The 18,594-nt window shown below is 41.6% G+C and overlaps 1 protein-coding gene across 6 annotated transcripts in view; it reads left to right on the top strand.

Annotated features, from left to right (window-relative positions):
- PTK2B (protein tyrosine kinase 2 beta) overlaps positions 1–18,594 on the top strand; it is a 165,409-nt gene that overhangs the window by 81,006 nt on the left and 65,809 nt on the right. The window lies entirely within an intron of this gene.

The following is an 18,594-nucleotide window of genomic DNA, read 5'->3' as shown; positions in this document are numbered from 1 at the left end:
TGGGTCAGTCTCTGCACACATTAGCTCATTGAATCCTCCCAGCAGCCCCATGGGGTAGATACAATGGGAATGTCCCTTTCTACTGCCCAGAATATTCCTTTCTGATGGTGTAAGGGAAGGCCAAATTGGTTCACAGAAGGTTATTTCATTGATTTGTAATTTAAGCAAAGGAAGCAGGAGACTTTTGGAAAAACTAACCAGGTCTGAGAACACTGGATGAAATCTCTCTGTCTCATAGCCAACCCTTCGTGTATCCTAAAAGTCAGTGTCCTTCAAACTCAGCGACTGTCTCCTCTAGGCAGTGCTGGCGGCAGACTAAGCCACATCACCTTGGCTACCTTCCTTCTATTTCAGTATAACTGCGCTTCTGTATACAGAGCAGAATGTAATTGATTAGGTCATTGTCTTGGCCAGTTATTACAACTGATTACAGTTAGGTTGACTGCTTCTGTTTCCTGTGACTGATCTGATTAGGGCTTTGTTTGCCCATCTTATGGTTTCTGTTATGTATACATACTTGTGTCCTGAGAGAAGTCCTGGCCACCTTGTATCCAGAAGGATGTTTTCTTATATCCTGTCCACTTAACTGTCCACTTATTGACTCTTCCTTTGAGTATGTCATTTTTTTAGATAGCTGAAGCCATCCATTGCAGGTTTTGCTAGCTTAATTTTCAGAAAATAATTAACAAGCATGGGGGCACCTCACCTCACCTTACTACCCTTTTGTGCTAAAGAACAGAGCATCTGGTTGGCTCAGTTTAAGACATTTTACATGGAGTTGGCAGTGGAAAGGGGCTCTGAAGAATAGGTAGGATTTAAGGATGCAGCACTGGGGAGAGGAGTAGGCTTTCCAAGTAGAAGAAACAACATGAACAAAGGCAGGAAGGCTGGTAAACACTGAGTAGTTAGGTTTGGCTTGAGTATGTGTTAGACTTAGAAAAGTATATAAAGTTAAGAATGGAAGGGAAAGTTGATGGCAGATAGTGGAAGGCCTAGAATATCAGGCTGAGAAATTTGGACTTGAGTAGGCACTAGGGAAAAATACACAATTTTTAAGCAGAGGAGAGGCGTTCCTAGAGCTGTATGATGTCCTGCTAGGTGGTTTAAGGGGGGAAAATTTCAACGGGCCTAGAGAAAAGGTGATGAGATCCAAGCTTAAAAAGAATGGCTACTAGTACTTGAGGCATTATCTAGAGGGATATAGGGCCCAAAGTGGAAAAGACCAAAGAAGAAAGAGGTGCCTGTCTTCTCAGAATTTGTGTCTAAGTCTTTTAGTTTACCTGCCTCCAGTCTCTCAGAAGTACAAATATCACCTGATTATTGCAAAAAGCTGTAGTTTTAAAGCCATCAAGAAGCCCTGGTTGGCAGTTCACACCCACCAGCTGCTCCATGGGAGAAAGACGTGGCAGTCTGCTTCCTCAAAGATTACAGCCTTGGAAACCCTGTAGGGCAGTTCTGCTTTGTCCTGTAGAGTCGCTGTTGTTCAGAATGGACTTGACAACAATGGGTTTTAAAGCCACCTAGACTTCAGAGCCAAATGTTGCTTCACTATTACTGGTTATACGGCCTAGGGCCCAATGCTTAGTCAACCTAGGTATTTGTCTTCTCACTTGGGGATTGTGTTCACCTATAGCATTGTTGTAAACATTAGCAATAATAGATGTGATGCATCTGGCACACAGTACAGGCTCAAAAACTGGCAGCTATTGATTGTGTAGGTATTAGGTCACTACCCTGACCAGAAGTCTCCAGGGGTCTCTAGTTGCCCGTAGAATAAAGTGCAAATTGTCTTTTTTTAAATCTACTTGTCTGTCTTATTTTTAAATAGAGAAGTAGGGTGATCAGATTTGTGTTTTAAAACAGCATAAGAGTATTCTGCAAGATATTAAAAACGTGCTATGGAGGAGAAGTTTTATGGTCAAAGAAATCTGAGCAAATGTTTGGTTGAACAATTTTGAACAGATTCTTTTGCCGCAGGACTTCTCAAAGCCTTGAATTTGCTGCTACGTCCAATTGCTAAGAAAGGGTCAAAGAAGTGGTATTTTCTTAAGTAGGCCATTTCTTATTTATCTAAGAAATCCTTCTTAGAAAAGTTGGAACACTAGATCTCTGGAAAACTGCTTGATGAACCGTTTTACCTAAACTCTGACAGCAGTGCAAAGAAGGATTAGAGAGAGGAAAGACTGGTAAGAGGGAGATGCGTTACAGGGCTCTGGCAATAATGCAGGTAGGAAATGACAGGAGCCTGAACTAAGGGAGTGGTAGTTGGAGCAGAGTTAAGTCAATAGGTTTGAGTATATCTAAGAAGGCAGGGTCAAAAAAAAAAAAAAGGAGTTGGTAATTAACTAGATGTGTTGTTGTTGTTATGTGCCGTCGAGTGGATTCTGACTTATAGCAACTTCATATGTCAGAGTAGAACTGCCCCAAAGAGTTTTCTAGCCTATCATCTTTATGAGAGCAGATCACTAGGTCTTTTTATGTGCAGAGCTGCTGGGTGGGTTAGCAGCTGAGTGCTTAACTTTGCGCCACTAGGGCTCCTTTAACTAGATGGAGGGAGGCAGAAAAAAGAAAGAGACGAGGATGACTCAAGTTTTTGCTTGGGCAGCTGAATGGGTGCTGGTGCCTTTCACTGAGATACAAACAGAGATAGGAGAAGTATATGTGAGATTTCAGCTTTTCATATATGTATCTAAAGTGTTTACAGAACATTCCCACAGAGGAGCATGGATCTGGAGCTCAGGAGTGAAAAAGGACCTAGAACCATTATCTAATGGATGAAATACAAATGAATAGGATCATCCAGGGAGAATACATAGGGAAGAGAAAAGGAGTTCGAATTAGGTACCTAGGGAAATCAACTTTTACAGGGCTGATAGGGAAAGAGGGGCAAATGAAAGAAAAAGAAGAATTAGCCAAAGAAAGATTAAGAGAACCAAGCGAGCAAAGTCAGGGGAGCCTAAGGCAGAGAAAATTTTGCAGAAAGTGGTTAGCAGTATCAGACGGCAGAAAAGTCAAGTCAGATAAGGACAGAAACAGGTTCACTGGCTTCAGCAACAGATACCACAGACAACCTTTTCCTGGGCAGTTCCAGAGTGAGATGAAGGTAGAAGCCTTTATGCAGTGGGTTGAGGAGTGAACGGGGAGCAAAGACAGTGAAGTATAAATAACATTTCAAAGACGTTTGACCATGAAGGGAAAGAAAGAACCAAAATGAACAGTATTCCGGGCAGAAGGAATAGCATGTATGAAGCTTCTAAAGTGGGAAGACACATGGCAGATTTGGAGCTAAGAGTGGTAGCTCAACGTTGGCTGTTTAAACCACATTAAAGATTTTGGTCTTTACCCCGTCTTTTGTGAGAAGCTTCTGATAATATTTTAAACATATGAGTGACATGAAATTATGTTGGTAAAAGATCACTTGGATTACATGGTGAAAAAGTAATTTGAAGAAAGTAAGAATGGATGTGGGGAGCTATTCAGTGGTTATTGCAGTGATCTAAATGAATGATAATGGTAGCTTGGGCTAGAGTGTAGCCACAGAAATGATGATGATGATGTGGTGATAATACCAGCTAGCAATTTTGAAAGCACATTATATGCATCATCTTATTTAATGCTCATTAGAAACCTATGAAATAGATACTCATATTATCTCCATTTTATATGTAAGGAATTGAGGTGCAGAGTTGTTAAGTAAATTGCAAGTACGTGGTGGAGCTTCTTTCCGAACCCAGGCAACCTACCTCCAGAGTCTGCACTCTTAACCTTTGTGATCTATGGAGCGAAGTGATTGTATTCCAGAGGATTTAGGACGTGGAAATGAAAGGCTTGGTGATGGACAGGAAACGTGGGAATTAAGAAGAGGGAGGAGTCAAGAATGACAGCCCTGGTCCAGATGGACGTGGTCCCATTCATTAAAATGAAGAACACTGGAGGAGAAACAAGCTAGGGAGTTCACAAGTTCAGCTTTGGACCTGTAGAGTATGACTGAGATGCTTGAACATTTTCAAGGGAAGTATTGAGTAGGCTGTTGAATACATGATTTTGGAGGAGAGGACTGGGCTGGAGATAAACATTTGAGTGTGATCAGCTTTTAGATGGTGGTTGAAGCCATGGCTGTGGATGAGATCACTTAGGAAAGAGTCCTGAGTAATTCCATCATCCCTTCCACAAATATTTATTGGGTGCCCCTTGTGCTGCCACCATGCAAGGAACAACCTGGAGATATCATCATACCCCAAGACACAGGTGCACTCCCTGCTGTCATGTCCATTATTGTGACACTGAATCGCACCAATGCATTAACGTTTACAAGCTAAGGCAAGTGCTCTTATGGGAAGAAATACATCCTGTGAGAGCATATACAGGTAGTCCCCAATTTATATGGGTTACGTTCTGACAACTCCATTGTAAGTCGGTTCTGACATAAGTCGAATACCTCATTTTTTTTTTTAGTTTTCACTATTATTGTTTTTTATTATTAGTATCTTTATAAATCTGATCTTTATTTGACTTTGGGGGTTAGAAACATTACATATAAACTTACAAATATGTCTTAATACATACATAAAAAATACACAAATCATAAAAATTTACTCTGATGATGATGAAGAAGAGCTGAGCAACATTGGTATTTTGTCAGTTGCAGTAATAACTCCACTTGTGGAAGGATCTGGGTCATCTGGATTATCCTTGGAATGGGGATAGTGTTTCTAGTCATAAACTCAGTGAGAGTTGTCTGTGTGGTCCTTTTCTTTTTTCTTCATATATTTTGCAGTAACATCTCACTGCTTCCCAAATCTGCCTGTTGACTTTAACAAAGCAATCAGCTTTTGGGTCCATGTTTTCAAGCAACTGAAGCCCTTGATTTAGTTTAGAAAGCTAAATTTATATAGCAGAGTTTTGAACAGTAAATCAAAAAATTGAACACCTTCTGCATGAACATCTGAGAATAATAACATCAGCAAATTACACACTGCAGCACTGTATGTAGTACAACGTAGTATGTAGTACTAATGAGAAGATGTGCCAAAAAAAAAAAAAAAAGAGGGTCGTAAGTGCAGGTTGTCATAACTCAAATACATCGTAAGTCAGGGGCTGCCTGTAATACAGAAGACCTCAGCCCAAACCTCGAGGAACAGCCACATTCCAACCGAAGTGGGAGACCATGAATTTGCAGGGGCACCAATCCAAGGGCAGTGGTGGTTGTCTCTGGGCTCCTGGACTGGCCATTTCTCCTGGCTTTTTGTTTCTTGTGGATTTCCTTCAGAGATCTCCCCTCCACTGCTTCCACTCCTGCCTCTGGCTTCATCTTCCTCACAGCTTTGTTCTTCAGAGCCTGTTGTAGGATGTGACAGTCCAGCAGTGCAGGCCCAGCCCTGGTTTCTTTTCTTTTCTGGATTCTCAGGAAGTAGTGCCTTCTTTCCTCTGCTTCCTGACTTCTTACACTTTCCTTACCTAGTTTGCCTTTGTCCTTGGACTGATTTTTTTTTTTTTTACTTCCAGCTCTGTATCTTCTTTTGCCACCCTCCACAAGCTCAAAATACTGTCAGCCCTTTCAAATTTGCCAAGCTTTTGTCCTTCCATAAGAACAGCCCTGAAATTCTGACACCCCCACGTAGCTGTCTGATCATACAGAAGGAATCTAGAATCACCCTGGGATGGTGCATGTGATGGCACCTTCCCAAAACATACTCAATGCATACTTACTGGTTTCATGTTTTTGTTTTTATTCTCAATTTTTTTCTATATAGATGTAATAGCCTCATGTGATGCTTTCTCTGTGTTGTTAAGAGCTACGTAAATAAGTCCTGGCCCACGTGTCTAGGACCTAACAGAAATTAGGCAGGTGTTCTAAGAGAGTTGAGCAATTTGCCTAAAGAGAAATGTATTTTGCTCTTCTCGATTTTCCATTTCCCTTTTGTTTGATAGTCATAGGAAACTGTGTTTGTTCGGGAGCTCTCAATCTCTGTACCAAGTGGAGGCTTATATCATTATATTTTTCTCTAACATTCTAATTTGCTTGTCTAGGAAAGGGGTTAAGACGACACTTTGAAAACAACTGGCAGAGCACCACCCAGATGGGCACACACAACATGTCTCTCTTTGACTCTTGCTGCCTCTCTTTCATTTTCTCTCTCTCTCTCCCTCCCTTCTTTCTTTTCTTCTTACTGTCTTCTGGTTGTTGTTGTTGTTGTTGTTAGGTGCTGTTGAGTCAGTTCGGACTCATAGCGACCCTATGCACAACAGAACCAAACACTCCCCGGTCCTGCGCCATCCTTAAAATTGTTGTTATGCTTGAGCTCATTGTTGCAGCCACTGTGTTAATCTACCTCGTTGAGGGTCTTCCTTTTTTCCGCTGACCCTGTACTCTGCCAAGCACGATGTCCTTCTCCAAGAACTGATCCCTCCTGACAACATGTTCAAAGTATGTAACACACAGTCTCACCATCCTTGCCTCCAAGGAGCATTCTGGCCGCACTTATTCCAACACAGATTTGTTCGTTCTTTTGGCAGTCCATGGTATATTCAATATTCTTCGCCAGCACCACAATTCAAAGGCGTCAACTCTTCTTCTGACTTCCTTATTCATTGTCCAGCTTTCACATGCATATGACGTGATTGAAAATACCATGGCTTGGGTCAGGCGCACCTTAGTCTTCAGGGTGACATCTTTGCTCTTCAACACCTTAAAGAGGTCCTTTGCAGCAGATTTGCCCAGTGCAATGCGTCTTTTGATTTCTTGAATGCTGCTTCCATGGCTGTTGATTGGATCCAAGTAAAAATGAAACCCTTGACAACTTCAATCTTTTCTCCGTTTATCATGATGTTGCTCCCTGGTCCAGTTGTGAGGATTTTTGTTTTCTTTATGTTGAGGTATAACCCATACTGAAGGCTGTGGTCTTTGATCTTCATTAGCAAGTGCTTCAAGTCCTCTTCACTTTCAGCAAGGAAGGTTGTGTTATCTGCATAACGCAGGTTATTAATGAGTCTTCCCCCAATCTTGACGCCCCGTTCTTCTTCATATAGTCCAGCTTCTCGGATTATTTGTTCAGCATACAGATTAAATAGGTGTGGTGAAAGAATAAAACCCTGACTCACACCTTTCCTGACTTTAAACCAATCAGTATCCCCTTGTTCTGTCCGAACAACTGCCTCTTGATCTGTGCACAGGCTTCTCATGTGCACAATTAAGTGTTCCGGAATTCCCATTTTTCACAGTGTTATCCATAGTTTGTTATGATCCACACAGTCGAATGCCTTTGCATAGTCAATAAAACACAGGCAAACATCCTTCTGGTATTCTCTGCTTTCAGCCAGGATCCATCTGACATCAGCAGTGATAGCCCTGGTTCCACGTCCTCTTCTGAATCCAGCCTGAATTTCTGGAAGTTCCCTGTCGATATACTGCTGTGGCCATTTTTGAACGATCTTCAGCAGAATTTTGCTTGCATGTGATATTAATGGTATTATTCTATAATTTCCACATTCAGTTGGATCACCTTTCTTGGGAATAGGCATAAATATGGATCTCTTCCAGTCGGGTGGCCAGGAAGCTGTCTTCCATATTTCTTGGCATAGACGAGTGAGCACCTCCAGTGCTGCATCTGTTTGTTGAAATATCTCAATATATTGAGATTATTGATATCAATATATTGATATTCCATCAATTCCTGGAGCCTTGTTTTTCGCCAATGCCTTCAGAGCAGCTTGGACTTCTTCCTTCAGTACCATCGGTTCCTGATCATATGCTACCTCTTGAAATGGTTGAATATCGACTAATTCTTCTTGGTATAATGACTCTATATATTCCTTCCATCTTCTTTTGATGCTTCCTGCGTCGTTTAATATTTTCCCCGTGGAATCCTTCACTATTCCAACTCGAGGCTTGAATTTTTACTTCAGTTCTTTCAGCTTGAGAAATGCCGAGCGTGTTCTTTCCTTTTAGTTTTCTATCTCCAGCTCTTTGCACATGTCATTATAATACTTTGTCTTCTCAAGTGGCCCTTTGAAATCTTTCGTTCAGTTCTTTTACTTCATCAGTACTTCCTTTGGCTTTAGCTGCTCGACGCTCAAGAGCAAGTTTCAGAGTCTCCTCTGACATCCATCTTGGTCTTTTCTTTCTTTCCTGTCTTTTCAGTGACCTCTTGCTTTCTTCATGGATGATGTCCTTGATGTCATTCCACAACTCTTCTGGTCTGAGGTCACTAGTGTTCAGTGCGTCAAATCTATTCTTGAGATGGTCTCTAAATTCAGGTGGGATGTACTCAAGGTCATATTTTGGCTCTCGTGGACTTGCTCTGATTTTCTTTAGTTTCAGCTTGAACTTGCATATGAGCAATTGATGGTCTGTTCCACAGTGGGCCCCTGGCCTTGTTCTGACTGATGATATTGAGCTTTTCCATCATCTCTTTCCACAGATTGTAGTCAATTTGATTTCTGTGTGTTCCATCTGGCGAGGTCCATGTGTACAGTCGCTGTTTGTGTTGGTGAAAGAAGGTATTTGCAATGAAGAAGTCATTGGCCTTGCAAAATTCTGTCATTCGATCTCCAGCATTGTTTCTATCACCAAGGCCATATTTTCCAACTACTGATCCTTCTTCTTTGTTTCCAACTTTTGCATTCCAATCGCCAGTAATTACCAATGCATCTTGATTGCATCTTCGATCAATTTCAGACTGCAGCAGCTGATAAAAATCTTCTGTTTCTTTATCTTTGGCCCTAGTGGTTGGTGCGTAAATTTGAATAATAGTTGTATTAACTGGTCTTCCTTGTAGGTGTATGGATATTATCCTATCACTGACAGCATTGTACTTCAGGATAGATCTTGAAACATTCTTTTTGATGATGAATGCAACACCATTCCTCTTCGAGTTGTCATTCCCAGCATAGTAGACTATATGATTGTCCAATTCAAAATGGCCGATACCAGTCCATTTCAGCTCACTAATGCATAGGATATCGATGTTTATACGTTCCATTTCATTTTTGACGATTTCCAGTTTTCCTAGATTCATACTTCGTACATTCCAGGTTCCAATTATTAATGGATGTTTGCAGCTGTTTCTTCTCATTTTGAGTCTTGCCACATCAGCAAATGAAGGTCCCAAAAGCTTTACTCCATCCACGTCATTAAGGTCGACTCTACTTTGAGGAGGCAGCTCTTCCCCAGTCATCTTTTGAGTGCCTTCCAACCTGGGTGGCTCATCTTCCAGCATTATATCAGACAATGTTCTGCTGCTATTCATAAGGTTTTCACTGGCTAATGCTTTTCAGAAGTAGACTGCTGGGTCCTTCTTCCTAGTATGTCTTAGTCTGGAAGCTCAGCTGAAACCTGTCCTCCATGGGTGATCCTGCTGGTATCTGAATACCGGTGGCATAGCTTCCAGCATCACAGCAACACACAAGCCCCCACAGTATGACAAACTGACAGACACATGGGGGGTCTTCTGGGTAGGGGAATATATGTCCCACTTAGCCTGAGACGGTCCCATTTTGCATGCATTGTCCAGGAATAGGAGGCCTGGGTGGTGCAAATGGTTAAGCAGTCAGTGCTAACCGAAAGGTTGGAGGTTCAAGTCCATGCCAACATACCTAGGAAGAAAGGCCTGGTGATCTACTTCCAAAAAATCATCCATTAAAAACCCTATGGAACACAGTCCTACTCCGACACACATGCGGTCACCATGAATTGGAGTGAACTCAACAGCAGCTGGCGGTGATCCCTGGGTGTAGCCTAGCATTCCCTGCATGTGACTAGAATCCTTGCAGGGGCTTGGAGTGCGCCTATGTCCATCTCCACTTTTTTTTGTTGTTTTTGTTCTGGGAATAGTCATCAATAACTTCCCCTGCCAATCTCAAAATTATCGTGATTTGGAGGATAAATTATATGCTCGCTTACTTGTACGTGCCTTGCTCTCCCTTCTCTCTGGCTGACTCTGACTCACCTGCTCTCTGCATGTGCCCATCTGCATCCATCATCTGACTGTTTGTTTCTCACATGGGAGGTTGTGATATGGTATGGTTCAGAGGATGATGGCGAGGCCCCATGTCCACTGTCCAATACTGTTTCACTCGGCTAGCCTCTACTATGTTGAAAGCCACATTCAGGAGTCATCACTGTTTTCTCCTGAAGCATTCTCCCACTCCAGAATCCACATTTACATTCCGGGATGCATAGAAACTGAAGCCATCATATGCCTTCCCACCGGATCCAGTTGCGTCCCTCCAGCCTGACACCAGGGCTGCAGGAGGCAGTGGGTGCTGCTTACCTGGGCAAGTGTTCAGGGCCAAGTCCAGTTCACAAATGAAGCCTGCTCCATACACACGTGAACTCACCTGCACCCCCCACACCGCCCCCATGAATTCAGTGGTGGTATGTTCCAGAATCCCAGAGAGGCAGATTTAGATGTTGTGATCTATTGTCCTCTGACCTGTATTCATTGGGTGTTGATCCCAGTTAGTTTTTAATTTAAACCTATCACTTAACCAGACACAGGGCCAGCTCCCTTTGATCTAAGGAACAGACTTCTGCCTCATAGGTCATTGGCTCAGTGTCTTCGTTTCCAGACCAATCACTGCTGCCCTCCTTCAGATGTTGCTAGGGCAGGCTGTAAGGTTGGGGCACCAGAAGAAGGGAAGGGAACTTTATCCTGAGAAGTTACTGTTTCTGAAAGAAATGTTACTGTAAAGAGAATAAATGGAATTACACAAAGCCAGGCCCCCATAAATGAGATCATTACCTGAAAACCAGAGAGGAAAGGGCTCAGCCAGGAAACCACAAACCACTACCATAAAGACGCTCACAAAGACATAAAAAGATGTACCTTCACAAAGATATAAAAAGATGTACCTCCTCCTTTCTGCACCCCCTCCTCATTTCCTGTGTGTACTCCCCAGGCCACCCACACAGAGACACCAGCAGAAGCAAGCACCCTGCAAACAGGCAGAGTTAAGGGCTCTCTCTATTTTACCAATGTGCTTAGATTTATTACCTTGACAAATTAGGAGCCAGACGCCTGTGCTTACATTCTATTTTTAATCTGGTGGTTGTGTTGATGAATGTTCTTTTTAGAGGCTTTTAACACATCAAAATGAATGCTTTCAGAGTGATAAGTTATGCTAATTTTTATTATTTTTCTCTTTAGTCATGTTTTAAAAATTATCCCTTAGGTGTATGTTGAGAATTCATATAGCCATTGTATTCATTTCCTACAAATTACTACAACAAATTAGCACAAACTTGGTGGCTGAAAATAGCAGAAATTTCTTCTCTCACAGTTTTGGAGCCAGAAGTCTGAAATCAAGGTGTTAGCCAGGCCAGAAGTTCTAGAGAAAAGTCATTTCCCTCTTCTGGTGGCTCCTGTCATTCTTGGCTTGTAGCGGCACAAATCCACTCTCTGCCTCTGTCTTCACAGGGCCTTTTTCTCTTCACTCTCTCTCCTCTGTGCATCTCTTATGAGGACACTTGCCGTTGGATTTAGGACCCTCCAGGATAATCTATGATGATTTCATCTCAAGATTCTTAACTTGATTACATCTGCAAAAACCTATTTCCAATAAGGCCACATTCACAGGTTCGGGGGATTAGGACTGAGACATAACTTTGTGGGGGCCACCAATTCAAGCCACTATAGTCATCAGTTAGAATCACAGTGTCTGTGGATGGTGTTCCCCTTCAGGCACACACAGACCCATGTACACAGATGTACACAGGTGAACATAAGCACATAGCACGCATATGCACACTCACACAGAAGATGTCTCACACAGAAGATGTCCGGGTGTCATAGAACCGACCACAGAACACGAGCTGACAAGTGCTACTTTTCCCTACTACCTGGGATTCTCTGTGGCTGGGCAGCCTATAGGCAACCTGTTCCTTGGAGAGATGTTTCCTCTGATGTTGTCAGGCTACATGAAGCCACAGGCTAATCCCTTGTCACTGCTTGGGTGATCTCATCTAGACACATAGCTTTAAATTCCAACTAACCAATGGCACCCAAGTTCACAGTGCTAGCTCCAATCTCTTCCCACATCTCCAACTCATATATCACCATCTCTGCTTGGATATCTAACTCACAGGTGAAGGATCAAACTCATAATCCTCGTCTAAAAGTCTGCTTCTTCTCTAGCCTTTCCCATCTTGGTTAATTGCAGCTCCTTTCTTTCAGTTAACTGTGTCTCAGGGTATAAACCTTGGATTATCCTTGAATTCTTTCTTCCTTTCACACTCCATCAGGAAATCCTGTCAGCTCTTCCATCAAAGTATATCCACAATCTGATCACTTATCCCACCTCCATTGCCTCTACCCTGGTCTAAGCCATCATCATCTCTTGCCTAGAATAGTACACAATCTTCCTAACTGCTCCTGCCTTTATCCCTGTGTGGTCCATTCTATAGGTAGCAATCACAGTGCATTTTTAAAACAGATCAGCTAGAGGGATATATATAAGGCATAGTTTAGATCATATCACTACTCTACTTTAAACTCTTTAATGGCTATCTATCTCTCACTCAAAAGAAAATCCAAAGTCCTTACCTCATAACAGGGGTCAGGAAATGATGACCTGCAGGCCAAAAACAGCCTGCCGCCTGTTTTTGTAAATAAAGTTTTATTAAAACACAGCCACATTCATTTATTTACTTATTTCTATGGATGCTTTCACATTATAATGGCAGAATTAAGTAGTTGCAACAGTGACTGTATGGCCCATAAAGCCTAAGATATTAACTCCCTGGCCCTTTATAGAAAAACTTTACTGTGTCCAATGCAAATCAAAACCACAGTGAAGTACCACTTTACACTCACTAGCATGACTACTATCAGAAAAACAGAAAGGCGAGGATGTGGAAAAATCGGAACCTCGCGCATTGCCAATGGGAATGTAAAATGGTGCAGCTGCTATGGAGAACAGTCTGCCGATTCCTCAAAAAGTTAAACACAGAATTACCATAAGACCCAGCAATTCCACTTCTAGGTATATGTACCTAAGAGAATTGAAAGTGGGGACTTGAACAGATATGTGTACACCAGAGTTCATTGCATTATTCACAATAGCCAAAAGATGGAAACAACCTAAATGTCCATCAACAGATGAATAAACAAAATGTGATATATCCATACAATGAAATATTATTCAGCCATAAAGAGAAATGGAGTCCTGATACATGTTGTGTGACATTATACTGAGTGAAATAAGTCAGACACAAGAGGACAAATATTATATGATTGCACTTATATGAAATATCTAGAATAGGCAAGTGCATAGAGACCAGAGTTTATTGTTAGTTACTAGATGCTCAGAGGAGAGTTTGCCATCTCCCGGTCTAGCTTACTCTCACCCCTCCTCCTATCACTTTCCTCCCAGTTCCCTCCACCCCAAACCTACTAGCGTATTCACGGTCTCTTAAACTGGAGTTTTACATACCCCCACCTTGGGGCCTCTGTGCTTTCTGGTCCCTTTGCCTGCAAGACCTTACGGAAAAAGCCATTCACTGTATCCCATACCTCCTTTGGGGATCTATTCAGATGCCTCCTTAACAGAGAGGACTTCCCTGACCCAATATAAAATTGCAGCCCCTGACATTCCAGTTCCTTGCCTCGCTTGATTTTCTTCTTAGTACCTATCAGAACCTGAGAAACTATTATATGATTTTTTTTTTAATCTACTTTTTTTTTCTACCCTCACCCTGGGAAATAAGAAAGTAAGTGCCATGAGAGCAGGGACTTTGTTTTTGTTTCCCCAGTTTGTTTAATTAATTAATTAAATGAAGCCATTTGACCCTCTGGGTCTCAGTTTCTTAAATGAAAAATGAAGCTATCAAATTAGGTGATCTCTAAGTTACTTCTTTTTTAGTTTTCTAAGTTACTTCTAGCTCAGAAATCCCAGGTTAAGTTTTATGAGCGTAATAAACATTTGCCTGTCTCTAGAGTTGGAGAGTTTTATTTTTGTGGCTACATCAGCGATGCCTGCTCTCACATATGAGCTTCTAGGGTCTAAAACGCAAAATTTCTGTTTAACTTAATTTTTGTGGAGACCTGAGTGAATTTTGGCCATTCTTTTTCTCTCTGACCCTGTGACATTTACTGCCTAGTCAACATTTGAATTTTAGAGTTTTATATTTTTCAGGGAGCCTATGAACCTCTTAAAGGCTGAACCTATAAGTAGGGTTTGTGGGCACAGGTGGGTAGCCTGTGCTTGAGAGCAAAGTATCCTTTGTATATGAACAAGCACTTAGGTGTAAGCCATGGACATTGGCAGAAGGTGATGTCTGCTTATATCATGTAACTAGGAATTCTTTACTCCTAATCTGTAAAACCAAGTCTACTAAAACATCTAAACATAAATATTAATCTACTATTTTTGAAGTCTTTTTTAAAATTATAAAATGATACATGAAAGACATTATAAGAAAGGAAAACTACAGACCAACATGTCTCATGAACAAAGATGAAAAAATCCTTAACAAAATATTAGCAAATCAAATCCAACAATGTATAGAATGAGTCATGTTCTTTCGATAATAATAATAGCATTTTGGAGCAGTGATTAAGAGTTTGGCTGCTAACCAAAAGGTTGGCAGTTTGAATCCACCAGCCACTCCTTGGAAACGCTATGGGGCAGTTCTCCTCTGTCCTATAGGGTCTCTATGAATTAGAATCGACTCAACGGTACAAGTGTGGTTTTTTGTTTGTTTGTTTTTTAATGTGTGAGGCATTATTATAAACTCTTCACTTGTATTGTCTCATTTAATCCTCATAAGAGCCCTGTGAGTTAGGAAAATTTACATTTTGCAAGTGAAGAAACCAAGGCAGGGAGTTCGTTTGCCAAAATCACAGAGCTAGCTGGAGATGAACAGGGTTTTCTGACTTGAGGCCATGCTTTTAACCACTGCATTAAATACAAAAGTTCAAAACACAGGGAAGTCAGAAGAATGAAAAGATACATGTGCACAATTGCACTACCTTCAGATAACACTGTTAACATGTTGATGTGGCTCGTTCCAGATTTCTTTCCTTTTGCTTTTCTTCTCTCACTGTCATACTTTATATATGATTTTATATCCTCTATCTCCCATTTATTATAATAGAAGCATTTCCAAAAGTTATTACCAACCCTTTATAAACACAATTTTAAAAGCTAGTGTATAATCCCACTTATGGGTTGGATTGATTGGTTATTGTGGGGATTTTGGTAATTTAAATAATGCTGCAGTAAGCTTCATTGTACACAAGAGTTTTTCTATTATTTGGAATTATGTTTTGAGCTTATGCTTCCGGGCATGATACTAAGTCAAAGATAAGAACACTTGTAAAGTTTTTTTTTTTTTTCCATTCTCCTTTTTTTTTGAAAGGAATGGATTTTGAAGAGAAGAAAAACATGAAGCGGGGGAGGGGAAGTATGGAATAGAAAAAAAAAAAACAAATGTAAGCTGTTTTGCTAATTGTTTCAAAAGCACAACAAACAAGTACAAAGAATGGCCCTGTGCAAAATAACACAACAAATGTTCGAAGACAAGGTGTTCGTTCAGTCTCTGATATTGGAATTTAGGCTGCTGTCCTTGTTTTGGATGAATCACTGAGTGTGTGGCGCAGTCCGTGATTTTAAGTTTCTTGATGTAACACATATATTCGTGTGGTATCAGTCTTCGCCTTGTTCACTGCTATATCCAAAGAACCTAGAGTGATGCCTGATAGGAGAGGCGTGCTCAATGAAAGAATGAATAGGAATCCATCTGAAAGGCTTTATTTTGTAATTTTTATATATGCAAAAGAAAATATGTACTGAATATGTGAGTCAGCATTGCTTCCTGGGGACTGTACCACACCTCCAGGAAGGTGGTATTTAGAAATGTGTAGGGGACTTTTGCAGTTGTCCCATTGTCATCATTGACACAACAACTGGGGCATGGGCCAGGCTTTTAGCGGGCTGAGGCCATGGGTATTGACAGTTTCACCCAGCAAAGAATCGTCCTGCCCCAAATGCCAGCGGTGCCTTGTTGAGACTCAGTGCTATAAGTTCAAGGCATCACAATAAAATGAATGTCCTTGAACCCGTCAGCCTATGTGAGAAATAAAAATACTGATCACGCTGAAGCTACCCGTGTGATCCACCCCTCCCACCCTGAGGCAAACACTGCATATCACATGAATGAATCTCAAGGTCATCGCTTTAAAAGGTATTTTGGTAAGGGGACTTTTGCAAAGAAGTGCATGAAATCCACCTAGTACTTTCCTGCCTGACCTTGGCTGTTCTTCATTCCTCCCAAATTTCAGCTTGGCATCAAAGGGCGTTTCCTGTGAGTTTGCTAGTGAATCAGACTTTTTGACAGAATAGTCTTATTTTTAACAGAATCTTTTTTATTTTTCTGAGACAGCTACTTACGTTCTGTTCAAGCCAATTGAAGAGGAGGCTTCCTTTTGCCTATTCAACATTTTTTTCTCACTTTCTCAGAGCCCAACTTCCTGTAAGCATAAGGAAGTCACTTTTCTCTGCATGATTTCTTCCCGCATGGCTTATTCAGCCAGATCGGCAGTGGCCGTGGCCTGAGCATTCTACCAGGTGCATTCATCTACTTTACCAGCCTGCTTCAGCTTGCAGGCAGCCTCCTATCCCTTTTTCCAGAGACTGTTTTCTTCAACTTCCTATATTCTTTGTGCAGAGCAAAACAGTTTTGTTGGAAGTTACTGGCAACTATGGCTCCTTCCCCTTCACTTAGCTACTACTTAGCCAGTTACTCCTGTGGGGCTGGGTCTTCCAAGACACCAATTCCTTCCCAGGTGGGGAGAGCCTGAGGGACGCCTGGACTCCACTTCAGGCTCACATCTTTATGTCTCAAATATAGGCTTCTGGTGTTAATTAATCCAGTTCCCCAGATTGGCTTGACACTTGAGCCATGCTTACCCCTTATCTTCTTGTCTGTCCATCATGATAATGTTGTTGTTAGTTGCCATTAGTCAACTCTGACTTACAGCAACTCCATGTAGAACAGAATGAAACATTGTCTGGTCCTGTGCCATCTTCACAATAGTTTGTGTGCTCAAGTCCATTGCTGTGACCACTGTGGACTGAGTGCCTTCTAACCTGGGAGCTCATCTTCCAGCACTGTATCAGGTAATATTCTGTTATGATCCAAAGGATTTTCATTGGCTAGTTTTAAGAAGTAGATCACCAGGGCTTCCTTCCTAGTCTGTCTTAGTCTGGAAGCTCCACTGAAACCTGTCCACCACTGGTGACCCAACCAGTATTTGAAATCCTTGTGGCATAGCTTCCAGCATCATAGCAACACCCAAGCCACCACAGTATGATAAAATTACAGACGGGTGGTAGATCATAATAATAGCCGCCATTTGTTGAGCACCTACTCTTTGCCAAGCGTTATGCTAAGTTGTGTATGTATTTTGCAACTCATATAAATTAAAACCTGCCAACTTTCTTTTACTTTAAAGCTAGCCTCAGCTCAGTGTCACATACCAAAAAATTATTAGTCTGACATCTAAAAATAATTGAAGATCAATTTAAATCTTTACTAAAATCTCTTTGGAAAACAAATCATGGGGGGTCACTTTCAAGATAAATAGCAACATTTCTTGAAATTCTTATACAACTTAATATCCAATCAGCTTGGCTGCTGTCCAGAAATATCTTTACTTACATTTTCAGAACTCTTAAAATCCAGCCCAAAAAGACTCTTATCTTTCTCCCTCTGTTTCTCACCTTCCAGATCTTTTCTATTTTTTTTTTCTGCTCTTAGTTACTCTTTGTCTCCTCCAGTGTAAGTCAAGTCCAGCTGGTTTGGAACCTTCTCAGTCTCACCCATTATCAAGTTCATGTAAGAGGAGCCCAAGAAGCATAGAAATCTCCTTAGAAATGGAGGGCAGACGGCTTCACATACTTATAATTTCATATTTGTTCTTCATCTCTGCCATATTTTATCTTGTCTAATCCTCTCAAAGTCCCATGATGGAGGTGGTATTTTCCCCCATTGATGAGGAAGTGGAGGTTAAGTGCCCTCATCAAGAGCACACAGCCTGGGCTAGGTCCAGTGGACCCCAAAGCCTCTGTCCTTAACCACCACACTTCTGATTTCATGTACGTTCTGACCTTTGGTCACTGTACTCTTGCTATCCAGAGAAGTGGCTCCTATTCATTTACTCATTAATTCATTACTTAAATATTGGAGAACCTGCTCTGTACCAGGCACTGGGCTTGGAATTGGGGAGGATATTTTATGTAAGGTTTGGCCTCTGAACTTGAATTTGCAAGGTTAGAAAGACAAATATGGACAATTGTTTTAGTTCTAACTGGTAAGTGTCTCACTAGATGTGTGTGCAAAGTTCTTTGGGAACCCAGAGGAAGAAACGAAAAGCCTGCAAAGGGGAGTCAGGGAGGTCTTCACAGAGGATGCCATGAGCCGACTGGGCCTTCAAGGTGCCTGGGGGCTCCCTAGGTGGGAGAACAAGTGGGAGAGGGGCGCTTGGGACCCTCCAGGCTGGAAGAATGAAGTGTGCTAAGGCACAGAAGAATACAAGGGCATGCTGTTTTTGGGGAAGGAAGAGAAAATCCTGGGAGGCTGGCACATAGAGCACG

The sequence above is a fragment of the Loxodonta africana genome, chromosome 19, assembly GCF_030014295.1.
Source record: "Loxodonta africana isolate mLoxAfr1 chromosome 19, mLoxAfr1.hap2, whole genome shotgun sequence".
Lineage (NCBI taxonomy): Eukaryota > Metazoa > Chordata > Mammalia > Proboscidea > Elephantidae > Loxodonta > Loxodonta africana.
This window is presented reverse-complemented; position numbering and strand designations above follow the sequence as displayed.